The 18,363-nt window shown below is 34.8% G+C and overlaps 1 non-coding gene across 1 annotated transcript; it reads right to left on the minus strand.

The window, feature by feature from the left end:
- Positions 1-642: 642 nt before the first annotated feature.
- Positions 643-749, minus strand: LOC112492660 (small nucleolar RNA R71). Its single transcript, XR_003057107.1, has one exon. It is a non-coding gene; the product is annotated as a small nucleolar RNA R71 (small nucleolar RNA).
- Between the last annotated feature and the right edge of the window lie 17,614 nt (positions 750-18,363).

The raw sequence follows: 18,363 nt of genomic DNA on the forward strand, positions 1-18,363 counted from the left end.
CTAATTGATTTTAATTGTTAGATTAGTTAGCAACATTAGAATTCTAATAAATTTTTTTTTTTCTTGTTCAATTTTCTAATTTTCTATCTAATTTATTTTACTTGCTCTCTTTTTAGGAATTAGGTGTTGTGTATGATTCATAGTGGTGATCAAGAGTTCAAGGAGGGAGTTGACTTAGAAAATAAACCAGCACCTAGAAAACAAGCCATAAGGGGTACTTGGGTACGTATAGACCAAGGAACTCAAGAAGGTGCAATGGCCAACCAAAGAGAAGATGATTTGCCCATATGCGAGTATGCTGCTCACAAGAAAGTTGGTGATTTGTCTTGCATAAGGAGACCACCCATTGAAGCAAACAATTTTAAAATTGAAGCATCTACTACTTCTTTGCTTAATAATGTTCAATTTTGTGGTTTGCCTCATGAAGATCCAAACATGCATATTTCTAGTTTTCTTCAATTGTGTGATATGTCTAAACAAAATGGTGTTTCTGATGATGCTTTTCGATTAAGACTTTTTCCTTGGTCTCTTAGAGACAAGGCAAAAGTGTGGTTAAATTCTTTACCTGCAGGTACTATCACTACATGGGATGCTATGGAGGCAAAATTCCTAGACAAATTCTTTCCTCCATCAAAGACCGCAAAATTGAAAAGTGATATAAACAATTTTTGTCAATGGGACCAAGAGACTTTGTATGATGCATGGGAGCGCTTCAAGGAACTATTAAGAAGATGCCCACACCATGGTTTTCCAACATGGATACAGGTACAGATTTTCTATAATGGTCTAGATTATGGTAACAAACAATTGGTAGATGCAGCTGCAGGAGGTTCTTTAATGAAGAAGAGGCAATCAGAAGCATTTGAATTAATTGAAGAGATGGCCCATAATAACTACCAATATCCAAGTGAGAGGAGACTAAATGGAAGAAGTCAAGTAAAGGCCGTGGAAGACGTTGATATTAACAACTTAGGAGCTCAACTTGCAACCCAATTCATGAAGACCTTGAACACTCAATTTGGTCAAATAGGGGTGAATTCTATCCAATCTACTAATAATTTTTTATTTTGTGATTTATGTGGTGCTCATGATCATAAGAGTGTGGATTGCCAAGTTGGAAATCCCTTTGCTTCTGATGATGTTAATTTTGTAGGGAACTTCCAAAAGCAACAAAACAATCCATATTCTAACACATATAATCTAGGATGGAGGAACCACCCAAATTTTTCATGGTCTAACAACAACCAGCAAGGGTCTAATCAAGGACAAAGTGGAGGGTTTCAAAGACAACAATTCCAATCTCCATTCTACCAAAAGCCGCAACTTGCACATCAAAATCAAAATTCTTCTCAAGCTCAAACTCAATTTTCTTCACTTGAACAATCCTTGCAAGAGTTATCTAATAGTACTAATTCTTTCATGCAGAGAACTGAGCAACAATTGACAAACCATAGTCAAATGTTCAACAACCAAATGGCTGCAATCAAAAGCTTGGAGAACCAAATAGGTCAATTAGCAACTCAATTCCAAAGAAGTCAAGGAACTTTGCCAAGCCAAACGGAGAAGAACCCAAAGGAGCAGGTTCAAGCCATTACATTAAGAAGTGGAAAGCAAGTAGCCGGGCCTAAAGAAAGTGACAAAGGGATGGTAATTCTTGATGATGAAGATGAAGAGAGCCCTATAAACTCAACATCACACTTGGTTACACATGACAACTCAAAATCAAATGTGGAGCATAATGAGGCTTATAGGAGAAAAGATGAAGGTTTAAGTGATGCCATGAAGTCTCCACCAACAAAGTACATACCACCACATGTAAGAGAGGCCGAGAGCTCACCAACTAGATCAAAGAAAGTTGAACCAGCACCTTACCTAACCAAACCTATTGACAAGCACAACGAAAATGAGGATAAGAATCAAGCCTATAAGAAAACCCCACCTCCACCTTTCCCATCTAGGTTTAGGAATGCAAAGTTAGATAATCAATTTAAAAAGTTTCTTGATGTATTTAAGCAATTGCATGTAAATATCTCGTTCATAGATGCCTTAGAACAAATGCCTTCCTATGTTAAGTTTTTGAAGGAGATATTGTTAAACAAGAGGAGGTGGGAGAATTATGAGTTAGTAGCTTTGAGTGAGGAGAGTAGTGCTAGGTTACACCATAGGATTCCACCCAAGTTAAAAGATCCAGGAAGCTTTGATATCCCGTGTAACATTGGACATTATAATTTTATGGCTCTTTGTGATTTAGGTGCCAGCATTAATTTGATGCCATATAGCATTTACAGGAAGCTTGGAGTGGGAGATGTGAAGCCTACCACAGTGACTCTTCAAATGGCAGATCGAAGCATAAAAAGGCCAAGGGGAATATTGGAGGATGTACTTGTAAAAGTAAAAAAGTTCATATTCCCTGCAGACTTTGTGATACTTGATATGGAGGAAGATGACAACATTCCAATCATTCTTGGAAGACCATTTCTTGCAACCGGACGTGCCCTAATTGATGTACAACAAAGGCAAGTAACCCTTAGAGTACTCAATGAGGAGGTAAGTTTTCAAATCCCTAATGTTGTTAAATTTCCTAATCTTGATGAAATTTCTTGCTGCTTTCTTATTGATGCATGTGATGAATTGGTAAATGATATGGCAAAGGAAAGTAATTTAGATCCCTTAGGATTGAGTGAGTTATTTGGACCATGTACAGAAGAAGAAAAACAAGAGTGTAACATCATAGATATAGCCACCCACTGTGAGGTAGATTATGTTGGAAAGTTTGAGGATTTAGGTGAGAGTGGACCTAGAAAGATACCGAGTGTGGAGCACCCACCTATAATTGATTTGAAGCCACTACCTAGTCATTTAAAATATGCTTTTCTAGGATTTAATAATACCCTTCCGGTAATAATTTCATCCGCCCTTAGTGAGGACCAAGAAGCCAAACTTTTAGAAGTTTTAAGAGAACATAAAACTGCACTAGGTTGGACTATAGCTGATATTAAGGGTATTAGCCCCTCTATTTGTATGCACAAAATACTTATGGAGGAAGACCATAAACTGACTGTAGAACATCAAAGGAGGCTTAATCCTAATCTTAAGAAAGTGGTTCATGGTGAGATTTTAAAACTTTTAGATGCCGGGATTATCTATCCTATTTCGGATAGTAATTGGGTAAGTCCTATTCAAGTAGTTCCTAAGAAAGGTGGGATGACTGTGCAAGAGAATGATAAGAGTGAGCTTATTCCTACTAGGTTAGTTACTGGGTGGAGAGTGTGTATTGATTATAGGAAGCTTAATAAGGCCACTAGAAAAGACCATTTTCCTTTGCCATTCATTGATCAAATGTTAGAAAGGTTAGCCGGTAAGGAATATTATTGTTTTCTAGATGGTTATAGCGGTTACAATCAAATAGCTATTGCCCCTGATGATCAAGAAAAGACTACTTTTACTTGTCCTTATGGAACTTTTGCCTATAGAAGGATGCCTTTTGGTTTATGCAATGCACCTGCAACCTTTCAAAGGTGTATGATGTCCATCTTTTCGGATATGGTAGAAGATATCATTGAAATCTTTATGGATGATTTTAGTGTATTTGGTGATTCTTTTACCTCTTGCTTGCAAAATTTATCTAGGGTTCTTCTAAGGTGTAAAGAAACGAATCTTGTGCTTAATTGGGAAAAATGTCACTTTATGGTTCAAGAGGGCATAGTTTTAGGTCATAAGATTTCTAAAAGGGGAATTGAGGTAGATAAAGCTAAAATAGAAGTTATAGAGAAATTGCCTCCACCAACTTCAATAAAAGGTATTAGGAGTTTTCTTGGGCATGTGGGCTTTTATAGGAGATTTATTAAGGATTTTGCCAAGATAACTAAACCTCTTTGTAACTTGTTGAATAAAGATGTTCCCTTTGTTTTTGATGATGAATGCATGCATGCTTTTAATCTTTTGAAAGAAAAATTAATATGTGCTCCCATTATGTGTACTCCTAATTGGAATCTACCTTTTGAAATTATGTGTGATGCTAGTGATTATGCTATAGGAGCTGTTTTGGGACAAAGGAAAGATAAAAAACTGCATGTTATTTATTATGCTTCTAGAACTTTGAATGATGCTCAACTTAATTATGCTACTACTGAGAAAGAGATGCTTGCCATTGTCTTTGCTTTTGATAAGTTTAGAGCATATTTGTTAGGTTCTAAGACCATTGTCTATACCGATCATAGTGCAATTAAGTACCTCATGAGTAAGAAAGAGTCTAAACCTAGGTTAATTAGATGGGTTTTGTTACTTCAAGAGTTTGACTTAGAAATTTTGGATAAAAAAGGAGTAGAAAACCTAGTAGCTGATCACTTGTCTAGGTTGGAATTGAGTGAGGAAAAAGAAGAAAGAGATATAGAAGAGTGTTTTCCAGATGAGAAAGTGTTTAAGGTTGATGGTATGTTTGATGTACCTTGGTATGCTGACATTGTTAATTATTTGGTTACTAATGTTATGCCGCCTAGTTTGGAAAAACCATATGAAAAGCATAAGTTTCTTAAGGAAAGTAGGTATTACTTTTGGGATGACCCCTATCTTTTTAAGAAGTGTGCCGATGGTATAATTAGGAGGTGTGTTGCTAGAGAAGAGACAATGTCCATTATTAAAATTTGTCATTCTAGTGAGTATGGGGGGCATTTTGGGACTAGAAAAACCATAGCAAAAATTTTAAATTCTGGATTTTATTGGCCATCTATGTTTAAAGATACTAATATTTATGTGCAAGGGTGTGATAGGTGCCAGAGAACCGGGAACATATCAAGGAAGAATGAGATGCCTTTGAAGAATATCCTTGAGGTAGAATTGTTTGATGTTTGGGGTATTGATTTCATGGGTCCTTTTCCTTCTTCTTGTGGTAATAAATATATTTTAGTTGCTGTGGATTATGTTTCTAAATGGGTTGAAGCTAGTGCACTACCTACTAATGATGCACGAGTTGTAGTGAAATTTTTAAAAAAATACATATTTACTAGATTTGGTACACCCCGAGCAATCATTAGTGATGGTGGCACTCATTTTTGCAACAAACAATTTGAATCCCTTCTTGCTAAATATGGTGTTAGACATAAAATTGCTACTCCTTACCACCCACAAACTAGTGGGCAAGTAGAAATTTCAAATAGGGAAATAAAGAGGATTTTGGAGAAGACGGTCAATGCTTCAAGAAAGGATTGGAGCTTAAAGCTAGATGATGCACTTTGGGCATACCGGACCGCCTACAAGACCCCCATTGGTACTTCTCCGTATAAACTGGTTTTTGGTAAGGAATGTCATCTTCCCGTGGAATTGGAGCATAAAGCATATTGGGCAACCAAGTTTCTCAATTTTGATCAAGAGGCTGTGGGCAAGAATAGGCTATTGCAATTGGATGAACTTGAAGAATTTAGGATGGACGCTTTCGAGAATGCAAAGATTTACAAAGAAAAGACAAAGAGATGGCACGATAAGATGATTAAAAAGAGGAACTTTCATGTTGGACAAAAGGTACTTCTTTATAACTCTAGACTTAAATTGTTTCCAGGTAAATTAAGATCAAGATGGAGTGGACCATATGATATTGTACAAATTTTTCCAAGTGGAGCAATTGAAATCACCAAACCGGGACATGAAAGTTTTAAGGTGAATGGGCAGTGGTTGAAGCCATATTATGAAGGTGGAGTGCTTGAGACTAGCCTCTACTTGGATGATCTTAATTAAGTTAAAGGGAGGAGTCAAGCTAATGACTTTAAACAAGCGCTCTTGGGAGGCAACCCAAATTTCTTTCTTTACCTTATATTTATCTATTTATTTTAGTTGTTTTTAGTGGTTTTCTTGTTTTTAGGTTGTTTTGATGTGTTTTGTTTGAGTTTTTGCAAGGTTTTAAGATGTTTAGGTGTAAAAGAGCAAAAGACGAATGTTGAGAATTTCAAGTCTAAAGTTAGGTTTTTGGAGTATAACCACCTTTAATATGCATTGGAGTACATAAAATTTTTTTCACATTACGAGGAACATTCCATGTCTTCAAAGGGGAGTATTCTTTACCTTTTATTTACTTTTGCTTTATTTTATGTTTTTCACAATGAGGACATTGTTCATTTTAAGTTTGGGGGTGAAAAGCATGCTTTGCATCTTTTAAATCTTGTCCATTTAAGTGTTTTTATAAGTTTTCAAAAATGTTAGTTTTAGTTTTTATTTTCCTTCATTATTATAAAAAAAAAATAATAATAAAAAAATAAAAAAATTGTTTTTGTGGTGTTTTCTTAAGTACTTTAATGATCCAATGATAAGACTATGATTGAAAATAAATTGGTTTTTAGATGGTGGATTTGTTTTTGTGTATGCTTAAATGCTTGAAGTTATATTCGCATATTGTTACTTTCAATAAATTTTGAGCACATAATCAATAATGCATAATTTAGATTGTGTTTTGAAGAAGGTTTGCATGAATTAGAGTACTTTATTATTAATTGAACTCTAGAACTTGCTTGATTATTGCTTGAGACGAAATCCATAATATTATCATTTTCCAAGCTCAAATATTATTAAAATCATTCATTCCTTCCGGCCTATGAAAGCATTAAGCATACCAATGATTTATTAACAAAACATATTACTAATTAAATAAAACTCAACATATATTAAAATAATTAAACCTTCATAGTTAGGGCTACATCATAGCCTTAGCTATGAAAATTAGTTCATGGTAAAAATAATTTCAACATCCATAATTATTAAAAATAATAAGATTCACAATTAAAGAGAAAGGAAAAGAGAATAAAAACTATTGAAGAAATTCTCCTCCAAGAGCTCTCAAAGTCGTAGCCTTCTTCTCCAAGCAAGCCCACGTCTCTCTGCCTCCTCCAAGCTCTCCAATTGATCTTCTAAAACTCTAAAACTTTAAAACCCTAGAACCCTTAAGAGAATCTTAGAAACTCCCAAAATTTAGTTTGTTTCTATTTAAGCCTCCTAAAAGCTCTTAAATAACTCTCTAAACTTGTATATCTTCCTTCAATGTGGTGGGGGCTATATATATAGGACCTTGGGAATCTTTTTCTCTCTTTATTTTCAATGTGGGAGTCTTGGAAGATACCTTTTTTAGGCCATGAAAGGGGTTGGACGAATTTCATATGTAAAAAGGAAACTGTATATTACTTGCTCTCTACTACTTTCCTTTTATCTAATTCCTCCTAAAAAAATAGTTAATTAGTCTAATTTATCCTTAATGAAGCATGTGACATGACATGTGCCTCATTAATGATAAATTAACCAATTATTGCCACTTGTTTTTATCTTGGCCCTCAATTTGCCTTGATTTCCTCTTTCCATCAATGGTGGAGATTTAACTAGAATATTCCTTTTTATAAATTCCAAACTTTAAATGATGATAACTCTTTGCTCGCACCTCGAAATCCAAAAATAACGAGACATTTGAAATCCTCAGATCTTGATGATTCATATGACATCCACTTCCATCATGAAATTCTCGATAGAATCTTTATGGAATCTTCAAGGTATCTTTTTGGAATCTTTTTAATGCTTAGTCCGTTCGAGCTCAAATCTTGCTTCCCACCATAATTTGACCCAAGGAATCCATCTTTATGGTTGTTTTCTTAAAATTCTTCCTCTTTTACCTAGATTAAGAAAAATACATAATTAAGTATCTTTTCATAACAAATTAACACAAACTAACAAATATGAAGCTATAAATATGGCATAAAATCATCAATATTTTAGACCTAACACATACATAATATCAGGTCTTGAAGCACACAAATAAACCAAGCTTCCAATTAAACTTCTATAAACCGAAGCATTCACTTTTTCACTTCCATCATTTAATTCAAACCTGGCATTTTGCATTATTGGTGTTTCAACAACTTTGGCATTTTCTAGTTGACACTTATCACGCAAATTAAAAGTATATCTTTCTTGTGATAGAAATATACCTTTATTTGTTTGGTTGATCTCCAAACTTAAGAAGTAATTCATTAGGTCAACATCGAACATTTCAAATGTTTCTTTTAGTTTATCTTTGAGCTTTTGAATGCCTTCGGTGTTGCAACATGTTATAAGCGAATCATCAACATAAAGAGAGATTACCATTTGGTCTTCTTGTGAGTTGGTTTTGATATAGAGAGTAGGCTCATTATCACTTCTTGAAAAGCTTTCATGAGTAAGGTAGTCATCAATTCTTGCATACCAAGCTCTTGGAGCTTGTTTGAGCCTGTACAAAGCTTTATGAAACTTGTATACTTTCTCCTCCTCTCCATCTATGACAAAGCCTTCTGGTTGCTCCACATAAACTTCTTCTAATATACCATTTAGAAAAGCTAATTTTACATCCAAATGATATATTTTCCCTGAATTGTAGGCTGCATATGCAAGTAATAGTCGAATAGTTTCATGTCTTGCCACCGGTGCAAAGGTCTCCATGTAGTTTATTCCATATTGTTGAACATATCCATTTACAACCAGCCTTACTTTGTGTTTGTTTAAGGTGCCATCAAGGTTTAGTTTGGATCTAAACACCCATTTAACACCTATAACATGTCCTTTCCTTGGTCTTGACACCAAACTCCAAGTTTTGTTCTTTTCTACCATGTGAAGTTCCTCCTCCATTGCAGCTTGCCACTCTTTGTGTTGTGAAGCCTCACTATATGTTGTAGGATCAGGTGTTACCATCCTTGCACTTGCATAAAGTTCAGCAGTTGATTTTGTGCCTCTCTTCATTGGCCGAATCATCATCATCATTCTCCTTGACAATGTCAAGGTCACTTTGATCTGTGGAAGTAGTTCTTGATTGAATAATAGTGTTTGCTTCCACTTTATGCTCTTTCCAACTCCAATATGAGTTCTCATCTATAACAATATCTCCAAAAACAACAACCAGTATCTTAGACACATTAAACATCTATAGCCATTTGAAACCAAGCTATAGCCAACAAGTATGCCAATATTTGCTTTCTTTTCTAATTTGGTTCTTTTTGTGTCATGTACATGCATATAATAAATACTTCCAAAGACTTTTAAGTGAGCAATTGAAGGTTTAAAACTATACCATAATTCACTTGGAGTTTTGGACTCAATTGCCTCACTTGGAAGTCAGTTTAGGAGGTATACACTTATGTTGGCAGCTTTGGCCCAAAATTTCTTTGGCAAGCACTTCTTGAACAGCAAGCATCTTGACATCTCCATGATGGTTCTATTCTTCCTTTCACTAACTCAATTTTGTTGTGGTATATATGGAGTTGTGAATTGATGTATGATGCCACTTGTCTTGCAAATGTCTTAAAAAGCTTTGGAAATATACTCTCCACCATTGTCGGTTCTAATCACCTTGATGGTTGTTTGTGCTTAGTTTTCTACAAGTGTTTTGAATTCTTCAAATGTGGCTGTTGCTTCTGACTTTTGGTTGATAAAGTATATCCAGCACTTTCTTGAGTAATCATCAATAAAGATGATAAAATATCTCCTTTCTGCGTGAGTTGCTTCATTCATAAGTCCAAACAAGTTCGAATGTACCAATTGTAGTTTTTCCTTTACTTTGTCGAGTGATGTCAAAGGAAAAAGGTTGTCTTTTGATTTTGCCAAGTTGATATGTTTGGCAAACAACTTCATCTTCATGGATTTATGGTAAATTTTCAACAATTTGTTGGGTATGCATTTGCCTACATTTGCTTTATGGTGGCATAATTGTAGTAGCCGAACCTTCTGATGTGATTCTGCCCGAGCCCGCTCAACCGATAACCCGTTGGGGTGCTAACCCGACACGGATAAAGACCGGGCCAATCACAAGAGCTCAATTAAGAGATTTAAGGACAACCTGGGGGCATTTATATAGGGGTTAATCAATTCTCAATAGAGCTTGTCCATACTAGAAGATACAAAGCCTATTCTAAGCATTCAAGTGGTGGAAGCCGATACGGACCTAGGTAGTGATTTTGGTGCAAATATGGACACCAAGCAGCATGAAATGGTTCCAAATCTTTATGGATTCAATACATATGTCTAAGAGGATATGGAATCAAGTCAAGCCAGCTTCAAAGGCATTCAAAAGGGGTTGTACGGACAGCTTCAAATTTGGCCTGGTTTTACTGTATTTTCTGCTCGCTTTACTATATTTTGCTGAGTTGGCTTTTTCTCTTTCTTCTAAGCAAGGGAAACATGTGGGACTTCATGGTCAGCTTATTTGGCATCCTACAAAGCATATTGAAGCTGATTTGGAGCTCAAATTGGTCAAAGATTGGTCAAAGTCAACTTAGTCAAAAAACTAGTATTTTAGTTTCCTAATTTGATTCTACTTTTTGTTTTAGGAAATTATCATTACTTTTTTATTTTTATTTATTTATTTGCTGGAGAAATAAGTTTAGGAAAGTTATTATTTTATTATTTTCATTGTAAATTAATTAATTCCTAATTCAAAATAAAGGAATTAATTAATCCTAATTAGATTAGGAAAGGAGTGAGAATTTCGGCCACTATAGGAAACTACTTTGTATGACTGGTTTTCTTTTTGTTTTTTAGGGTTTATTTCATGACTTTGTAGCCTATTTAAAGGCTTATTTTTCAATAAGAATGAAGCTTGAATTTTATACAGAAAATTATTTGTGAGATTGAATTCTCTTTATTCTTTTGAACACCTAAAACACCATTACTGAATGAGTGTTTTAGTTTGACTTATCAATAGGCCTTCCATCACCTATTGTGGCATCTTCGTTATATATCAAGGTTTCTAATCACAAGTTGGTTAGGGGTTAAGGTGACCATTAGAGCTTGAACATAATTAGAACCGGGCTAATATAATACGGGTTTAGGAGCAGGTTGTCCTAGGTTCATATCATTTGGTATCAGAGCCAAGAAGGTGAAATTGGCAGCAATGGAATTTGGTAATTATGCACTCCAATGGTGGACTAATGAGCAAAACACCCGATGAAGAGTTGGTGATGACTTGATTACTACATGGCAACAAATGAAAGGAGCCATGAGGAAGCGATTCATGCCAACACACTATCATAGGTTGCTGCACCAAAGACTCCAATCTTTAACCCAAAGAAGTAGTAGCGTGGAAGACTATTTTAAGGAGATGGAGATGCTCATGGTGAGATTGAAGTTGAATGAAGATAGGGAAGCAACCTTGGTGGTTTGAATCGTGAGATAGTCAATCAACTAGAATTGCAACAATATGTGGAATTGGAGTTGTTGCATGTGGCTATTAAGTTGGAGACTCAATTCAAGAGGAGGGGTGTAGACTCATGGTTTCGAGGAGTTTCTAACAGTGGAAGATCAAATCCAAGTGCTTGGAGAAGTAATCCCACCTTTGAAGAAAGACAAAAACCAAAACTAGGAGAAGAAAGCTCCATTTGGCCAAGAAGAGAGTTCAGAACCGAATCTGTCCAAGCACCAAAGAATGAGGTAAAATTAGATCCTAAACCTTCTAGAACTCATGATGTTGTGCGTTTTAAGTGCTAGGGATAAGGAGACATATCTAGCCAATGCCCAAATAGAAGGATCATGGTGTTAAAAGGCAATGGTGAGCTAGAATCGAAAAGTGAAGAAAGTGAGGATGAAGCCAAGCAAGAAGAGGACTTGGAGGATGAACCCGAAACCTTGCAAGCATCCAATGCCGAATTAAACTTGGTTTCTAGGAGAGTACTTGCTGCATACAAAGATGAGAATGAAATTCAAAGAGAGAACATCTTCCACACCCGATGTAAAATTCAAGGTAAGATTTGTAGTATGATTATTGATAGTGGAAGTTGTACAAATGTAATTAGTAATCTTGTAGTTGATAAATTAGGCTTAACCACTATTAAACATCCAGAACCTTATAGATTACAATGGCTTAATGATAGTGGTGAAATAAAAGTGAATAAACAAGCCAAGGTAGAATTTAACATAGATAAATATGTGGATGTTGTTTTGTGTGATGTTGTGCCTATGCATGCCAGACATATTCTATTAGGTAGACCATGGCAATTTGATAAAAATGCTACTCATTTTGATCGAGAGAATTGTATTGTTTTTAGATTAAAGGCAAGAAGGTCAAGCTGGAGCCATTAACTCCAAAGGAAGTATATAGAGACTAATTACAAATCCAACAAAGAAAGGAGGCCGAAACACTCAAGGAAAAGTATGGCATTAGTGGCTTCACCATCCATCCAAGAAGGTAAGTCCAAGCTTGCTGTCCAAGGTAAGCATTTTAAAACATAAATTGAGTGGAAAAACCATGAGAAGGCCGAAAGTGGGGTGAGAAGAATGGAGAAACCCAAGAGAAATGGTGAGAAAACCGAGAGGGAGGAAAAATGTGTGGTGGCCGAGAGAGAGAAAGGAAAAGAAAGGAAAGAAAGAAAAAGTAAAAATTTGTATTTGAGTTTTAGGGATGTTAATAAGGCTATCTTGGGTAAGAAACCATTGCTGGTTATGAATTATAAAGATGCTAATTTAAAAATGTTTTTGTTGTATAGAACTTTATCTGCATTATTAAAAGCTTTACTTTTTGGTTTTTATTTATTTATTTGCTGGAGAAATAAGTTTAGGAAAGTTATTATTTTGTTATTTTCATTGTAAATTAATTAATCCCTAATTCAAAATAAAGAAATTAATTAATCCAAATTAGATTAGGAAAGGAGTGAGAATTTCGGCCACCATAGGAAACTACTTTGTATGGCTGGTTTTCCTTTTGTTTTTTAGGGTTTATTTCATGACTTTGTAGCCTATTTAAAGGCTTATTTTTCAATAACAATGAAGCTTGAATTTTATACAGAAAATTATTTGTGAGATTGAATTCTCTTTGTTCTTTTGAACACCTAAAACACCATTATTGAATGAGTGTTCTAGTTTGACTTATCAATAGGCCTTCCATCACCTATTGTGGCGTCTTCATTATATACCAAGGTTTTTAATCACAAGTTGGTTAGGGATCAAGGTGACCATTAGAACTTAAACATAATTAGATCCGGGCTAATATAATATGAGTTTAGGAGCAGGTCGTCCTAGGTTCGTATCACCTTCTATGTCATAGTCTTGAATCTTCTTGGACCTTGGTACTCATAGCCATTTGATTTTGTTGACTAAAATCAATTACAAGTCTATTATCTTTCATATGGACAAATAGTACAATTTTTCCATCCTTAAATATTTCACAACGTGTATCTAAGAACTTCAAAGTGTATCATTTTTCCATAAGTTGTGGCACACTAAGTAAATTTTTGGATAAATTTGGTACAAATAAAAACATTTGTAATTGAAATTGTACCTTTAGGTGTTTTAATCACTAAGTCAACTTTTCCTTGTGCCTCCATCATTTGTCCATTTGCTGCTTTGATTTTTGTTGCAATTCTAGAATTGAACTTGACAAATAAGTCACGGTTGTTGCATATATGATTTGTACAACCACTATCCAAAATCCATGAATCTTTGATTGAACTTGTAAGGTTGCAAGTTGCTGTTAGGGTATGTCCATGCTTTCCACTTGACTCTTCAGGTTCATGAGCATGGCTTGCCTCTTGCCTTTGGTTCTTTTTCCTGTAAACTCTTTCCATATGACTGAATTGCTTGCAAATTTTGAATTGGACATTCAGTCTCCACTAGCATATCTTTGCCGTGTGTCCTTGCTAGCATATCTTTGCCTTGTGTCCTTGCTTCTTACATATTAAGCAAGGACCGTAGATCATCTTGTTCCCCATTTGGTTTGTTATCCCCTTGCCTTTATTTTGTCTTTGTAAAGGCCTTGGTTGCTGGATTGATTTGACTTTGTTGTCCGCAAGAAGGGCAGCTTCATTTGAGCTTGATTCACCTTGTAGCCTAAGACTTCTCCTTTGTTCTATGGCTTGTAAGGCATGATGCGAATCCACCTGAACCCATACAATCGACCGCCCACTAGGGTGCTGACCCAATACGGATGAAGACCGGGCCGATCACTAGGGCTCAAACTAAGAGGTTTAAGAAGAACCTTGCTGCCTTTATCTAGGGGGAAATTCATTCTTAAAACGGCTTGTCCATACTCGAAGATACAAGGTCTGTTTTGGGCATACAAGTGGTGGAAGTCGATACGGACCCCGGTAGGGGTTTTAGTGCATTTATGGAGTCTGGGGAGCAAGAAATGGTTCCAAATCTTTGTGGATTTAATAACTATAGCTAAGAGGTCATGGAAACAAGTCAAGGTAGAAGTAAAACCAGCTTGTACGGACAGCTTCAAAATTTGGCCGAAATTTGCTGTATTGCTTGCTGGCTTTACTGTATTTTGCTAAGTTGGCTTTTTCTCTTTCTTCCAAGCAAGAGCAACATGTGGGACTCTATAATAAGCTTATTTGGCATCCTACAAAGCATATTGAAGCTGACTTGAGGCTCAAATTGGTCAAAATCAACTTAGTCAAAAAGTTATTATTTTAGTTTCCTAATTTAATATTACTTTTTGTTTTAGGAAATTATCATTACTTTTTGAATTTTATTTATTTAGTTGCTGGACAAATAAGTTTAGGAAAGTTATTACTTTATTACTTTCATTGTAAATTAATTAATTTCTAATTTAAAATAACGGAATTAATTAATCCAAATTATATTAGGAAATGGTGTGAAATTAGGAATTTCCTAATTGGATTCTATGTTGGCTAAAATTTCCTAATCCTTTTAGGGTTTTATTTTGTTAATTCAAAGCCTATTTAAAGGCTTATTTTCAATGAGAAATCAAGCTTGAATTTTATACAAAAAATTATTTACGAGATTGAATTCTTTTTGTTCTTTTGAACACCTAAAATACTATTAGTGGATGAGTGTTTTAGTTTTGACTTATCAATAGGCCTTCCATCACCTATTATGGCATCTTTATTTTATACCAAAGTTTATAATTACAGGTTGGTTAGGGGTCAAGGTGACCATTAGAGCTTGAACATAATTAGATCCGGGCTAATATAATAAGGGTTTAGGCTGAGGTCGTCCTAGATTCGTATCTAGGCATTAATCAATTTAGCAATTGTAAGTTGTGTAAGATCTCTTGTTTCTTTCAATGTTTAGATCTTTGCTTCATATTTCTCCTGAAGACATATGAAAATCTTTTCAATAATCCTTCGGTCTAGGAATAGCTCACCATGTAGCCGAATTTGGTTGACAATCTCCATAAGTTTGTTGGAAAACTCCTTTACGATTTCATGCTCCAACATCTCCAGGTTTTCGAATTCTCTTCTAAGGTTGAGCAACTGCATCTGTCTTGATCTTGTGCAAGTCATAATTCTAGTGAAGATATCATCGGCCACAGTAGCTTGTATCGCTGTGAGAGTTTTGTAAGGTCTTGCATTTTCTTCACTATGAAGTTTGATTTGATTACCAGTAGCACCTGCTTTTAATGGTTCTACTTCATAATCAACTTCAACAAGTTCCTAAAGGTCATCAGCTTGAAGATGCCCATTTTGATTTCCCAAACAGCATAGTTATGGCCACCAAAGATAGAAGGTGGTGCTGAAAAATGTGAGGAAGCCATTGAAACCGGTTGGTGTTTTGTGAGTTTTCAATCGGTTTTGTCAAGGGATTGATGAAAGAAGGCTCTGATACCAATTGAATTAGGGCAAGGTCAATATAAGGAAAACAAGGATAAGATGAGGTTGGAAATGATTTTGGAAAGGATTGTATCTCGGTTTTGATGAAATAAGCTGCTAGAGAATTTTTCAACAAAGCCGGTTTTAGGTTTCTCTTGTTTTCAAAGAAAACTAAGGTATTTCTTCCAAAATCAACAATGTTCATTCAAAGAAATGTTATACATATTTATTGTACACAAAAGAGGTGTGAAAGCACATCATGGCCAGTTTTTAACACCAATACAAAGCAAGTCCTTCATGGTGAAGCAAAACACATGTGCAAAGTAACTTTTCACCATGCCTCTAAGTTTGTTGACAAGTGTTGCTGCCTCATTGAGTGCTTCATGTTGAAGTAGTCCCAATGCATGATGACATGTCCTTACATACTGATGCGAATCCACCCAAACCCACACAATCGACAACCCACAGGGGTGTTGGCCCATTACGGATGAAGACCGAGCCAATCACTAGGGTCAAGCTAAGAGGTTTAAGGAAAACCTTGCTGCCTTTATCTAATGATAATTCATTATCAAAAGGGCTTGTCCATAACCAAAGATAGAAGGCCTATTTTAGGCATACAAGTGGTGGAAACCAATATGGACCTGGGTAGCGGTTTTGGTGCATTTATGTAGTCCGAGCAGCCAGAAATGATTCCAAATCTTTTATGGATTCAATAAATATCACAAAGAGGTCATGGAAACAAGTCAAGGCAGAAGTAAAACCATCTTGTATGGACAGCTTCAAAATTTGGCCGAAATTTGCTGTATTACTTGCTGGCTTTACTGTATTTTACTGAGTTGGCTTTTTCTCTTTCTTCCAAGCAAGGGCAATGTGTGGGACTCCATAATAAGCTTATTTGGCATCCTACGAAGCATATTGAAGTTGATTTGGAGCTCATATTGGTAAAAGTCAACTTAGTCAAAATGCTAGTATTTTAGTTTCCTAATTCAATATTACTTTTTGTTTTAGGAAATTACCATTAATTTTTGGATTTTATTTATTTAGTTGCTGGACAAATAAGTTTAGGAAAGTTATTATTTTATTACTTTCATTGTAAATTAATTAATTTCTAATTGAAAACAACAGAATTAATTAATCCAAATTATATTAGGAAAGGGTGTGAAATTAGGCAATTTCCTAATTGGATTCTATGTTGGCTAAAATTTCCTAATCCTTTTAGGTTTTAGTTTTTTCATTCAAAGCCTATTTAAAGGCTTATTTTCAATGAGAAATCAAGCTTGAATTTTATACAAAAAATTATTTGTGAGATTGAATTTGTTTTTTGTTCTCTTTGAACACCTAAAACTCCATTAGTGAATGAGGGTTTTGATTTTCACTTATCAATAGGACATCCATCATCTATTGTAGCATCTTCATTATATACCAAGGTTTCTACTCACAGGTTGGTTAGGGGTCAAGGTGACCATTAGAACTTGAACATAATTAGATCTGGGCTAATATAATACGGGTTTAGGTGCAGGTCATCCTAGATTAGTATTATTTGGTATTAGAGCCAAATTTATCTCAGGTTTGGTCTATCTTTATTTGCTTTATTTTTTTTTGTGTTAATCTGCAATTTTAGCATTAGGTTAAGGTTGCTTCTATCATCATACACGTTCTGCATATTTTACAAAAAAAAAAAATTCATTCCTAATTGAATTAGGATATCCTAGTTTCATCGTATTTTTGCTTCCTAGTTTGTTGGTTGTTTTTCATCATTATTCTTGCTAATTTTGGTTTTTTTTTCTTTACTATTTTAGTCTTAAATATTTGCATTCATATATTCAAAAAAAAAAAAAAAAAGCCGAACAGATATAAAAAAAAAAAAAAATTGCACAATTTGTATTTTGTTTGGGAGGTCATGGCTTTGGTTATTATTTGGTGTTGGAATTGCAAATTTTTGTGTTGATTCTTGCTACTGCAGTTGTTTTATCTTTTGTGAGTAAAAAAAACAAAAAAACAAAGAAGAAAAAGCCGAATTAAAAAAAAAATCGGTTTGTTGGAGTTTGATTTGTTTGCTGGAAATTATTGGAGCTGCTGTTTTGTTGATTGAGTTGTTGAAGAGTAATTTTTGTTGCTGGATATTTGAATTATTGGGTGTTTAAATTATTTGGATTAAAATTAGTTGAAGGATTTGATACAAAACTTGAATTACAAGGACAACAACCAACACTATTCTTTAATTTTGTTCGAATTGATTCTTGTTCATGTTTGAAATTCTTTTTCTAAATTTTTATTCTTGGACCTTTAATTTCTTACCATCTAGTCCAGTTTTTATTGATTCCAAAATTCTCTTGTAATTTGCCTTATTTTGCCTAGAAAAGCTAAAATTTAGGTTTTTTAAATTCATTCGGAATTATTTGCTTTTTGCTACTGTTTTGTTGATAAGTTTAACTAAAACATACTTGTGATCTAATTGCTATTTGTGGGTATTTTAATTAGAACTTTGAGATAATTTTTTGTGTAGGCTTAAACGAGGGTAAAAGTCGAAACTAGTGTGATAACACGAGTGTCGAGACCTTGATTGAGTGAAACACGTGAGGGAGTGATCTTTGATGAGCATTTATTTTGCATTATATATACTCACATGGCAGATTCTAGGTTGAAGAGAGGAGATCCACCACTAAGAATTAATGTAGAAAAATCCATAGGATTCCATGGTAATTCCCGAGTTATGGGGAGTGGTGAGCAAATGGACATGAAGGCTGTCTTTGAACAATTGCAGCGGATGAATGCTCAATTTGACCACATAAATCAAAGGATGGATCTAATAGAAACATCT

This window comes from Ziziphus jujuba, chromosome 2 (genome assembly GCF_031755915.1).
Source record: "Ziziphus jujuba cultivar Dongzao chromosome 2, ASM3175591v1".
NCBI lineage: Eukaryota > Viridiplantae > Streptophyta > Magnoliopsida > Rosales > Rhamnaceae > Ziziphus > Ziziphus jujuba.